Below are 2,881 nucleotides of genomic sequence, written 5' to 3'. Positions count from 1 at the left end.
ATCTTTTAATGGCAGTCGGGGCTGTAGCTTGGCGCCCACTTAACGGTCAGTGAGCTTACAGGGTGAAGAAAAGCGGCTCCGGTGGAGGCTCCGGTCAGGCGACGTCCTCTTTGGCCACCATTTTGAAGACAGGCACGGGGATTGGCAGTGGCGGGAGTCACGGAGCTCCGGTGAAGGTACTTTTTTCTTCAGTGTTGAGCGGGCCTGAAGCGTTCAAGATTCCTGTGCGGGCGCTGCTGATGGGTCCGGCAGCGGTCGGCAACAAGCAGGTGAGTGTCCTGGGGTCGCGAGGAAGGCAGAGGGGTGCCGATCACCAGTGAGCGTGATCAGGCGGCAGGACTCTGCTTCTCCGATAGCGGGACAGGCTGCACTTTTCCGTCTTGGGCTCCGGTCGCATTCCTGGTGTTGGGCAGCGCAATGGGGGCTTTATTTAGGTGATTTTCGACTGAGCAGGGAGCTCGGTTTCAGAGCTCACTACCCCTGCGGCCATCTTGTACGGCATCAAAAGCCGCGGAGAGATCTAGAAGGATCAGTATCCTCCAATGTCTATTTTCTGTCTGAGCGAGTCAGTTACAGCGAGCATGGCAGTCTCGGTACTGAAGCCCGGTTGAAACCCGGATTGTGATTGATTCAGAATTTTGTTGGACTCCAGGCATAGACTTAGTTGCTTGTTAATTATACTTTCCAGTAGCTTGCCCAATAAGGGTAGTAAAGAAATAGGGCGGTAGTTGCTGAGTTCTTGGGGATCCGCAGTCGGTTTCTTCAATATTGGACGTACGAATGCTTCCTTCCATGTTATTGGAATGGTAGAAACTGAAAATTGGGTGTCTAAAGAGATTCGGGGCGCTCATGTAAAATTTACACACAATTTGTTATGAACCCACAGTATCCTGAGATTTGCTACGTATCGCTGTGCCTTCAGAAAAGGAAAGTGTACACCCAATCCCTCCTATTAAATCAATCAGAAGAATGAATGCAATTTTAACAGTTTTCCGAAGCACAAGCCAAATAACATATAAATTGACAATACAAAAGAATATACAGATTGATCTCCAAATTATTGTGCTTGTCTTGTGTATTTATTTCTTTTCACTTGATCAAAGTCTTCCACTCCCTTATGCCAACGCGTTTCGTCGTCATTGGGTGTGTCTCCACGCCTTCCTCAGGGCTTATGTATCCTGTAAGCGCCAGATTACTGTCCCTTGCAGTTGCAAGAAGTAGGTTGTCTTTCCCAGGGTAAGAGTCCCTTTCCTACTTTAAAAACTTTTTTCAATATCCGATTTTTCTCCAGGTTGTCTCTCAAGGTTCAATTACTCATCTCATACATTGACATTGCTCCGATTCTATCCATTTATTAGAGAAATGACGAAAATGCGGAACCAATCCTTCCGCCTAGATCCTCAGGTCCCTGCAGTATGGGCAACCTTTAACTCTCCTCGCTCGGCGTCTTGTGAAATCGCATACTATAGTAGCAGGAGCTCGTAGTGGCAGCAATGTGGTCTTTCATGGTTAATGACTGATCTAATTTTAGGCCTAGATTTTTAACACTTTGTTTAGGAACAGGAACAGGTCCCAATTGTGAGGGCCACCATTCATCAGACCAGCTAGCTGAGGCTTTCTTCGTTAGCATGACCTAGGTTTTTCCAGGATTCAACTGGAGGCAGTTCTGTGTCATCCAGCTAGAGATTACAAGCATTCCGCTGGAGAACCGCAATTTCTCTGCTTCTATCTTTGGGCCAATAGTAAATATAAGCGGAGTATCATCAGCATATGAAATTATCTCAAAACCTAGCCGTTCTTCAAATGTATCTAATAGATATGGTCCTAGCATGATAGTTTGCGTTCTGTCTGACAAAGTTCTGCAACCACTTCAAGGCTGTCCCTTGAATTCCACAGGAAGCTAGTCTCTCCGCGAGCACTAAATGTGAGATGGTATCAAAAGTCGCCGAGGGATCTAGAAGGATCAGTATCCTCCAATGTCTATTTTCTGTCTGAGCGAGTCAGTTACAGCGAGCATGGCAGTCTCGGTACTGAAGCCCGGTTGAAACGCGGATTGTGATTGATACAGAATTTCCTTGGACTCCAGGCATAGACTTAGTTGCTTGTTAATTATACTTTTCAGCAGCTTGCCCAATAAGGGTACCAAAGAAATAGGGCGGTAGTTGCTTAGTTCTCGGGGATCCGCAGTTGGGTTCTTCAATATTGGAGGTACGAATGCTTCCTTCCATGTTATTGGAATGGTACGTGATTGTATTGAATAATTGTTGATGTTTAGAATTGCTGGCACGCAACGAGTGGCTAATAGGGCCATTGTCTTTGGAGGACAAAGATCTTGGGGTGAGCCAGATTTTGAGAAGGAGAGAGCATTGGAAACTTCCTCAAGCGTGGTTAACTCAAAACATTCTAAGGTGCTAGCTGCCATTTTTTCTAAGCCCTCTGTTCTAGTAGAGGCTTCAAGGTCTTGAGAGGTGATCGATGAAAAGTTAGCTTAAATATTAATTATCTTTTCTTGAAAATAGATTGCTAACGAATTACAAAAATCTTGGATTTCCATAGGCAATTGTCTACAGACAATAAGAGATACAAAGTCTTTTACTATATTAAAAAGGGCCTTTGGGGCGTTACTGGCACGTTCAGTTTGGTTAATAATAAATAGACGTCTGGCTGATTTTAAATTCAGATTACAGCTAGAAAAGGATTGTTTAAACCGTAGTTTGTTTCTGCGGGTCTTTACTAACTCGCCAAAGTCTCTCCAATCTCTTGCATTTGGAATTTTCAATCTTTAGCTCTGAAGTGCACCAGGGGGCTGATGGTGGACATTGGGGAGAATCCAAAACTGTCACAAAGGCAGTATTAAATTCTTCCAACGTCGTAGGATCAT

Source organism: Lissotriton helveticus, unplaced genomic scaffold (genome assembly GCF_964261635.1).
Source record: "Lissotriton helveticus unplaced genomic scaffold, aLisHel1.1 SCAFFOLD_892, whole genome shotgun sequence".
Lineage (NCBI taxonomy): Eukaryota > Metazoa > Chordata > Amphibia > Caudata > Salamandridae > Lissotriton > Lissotriton helveticus.
This window is presented reverse-complemented; position numbering follows the sequence as displayed.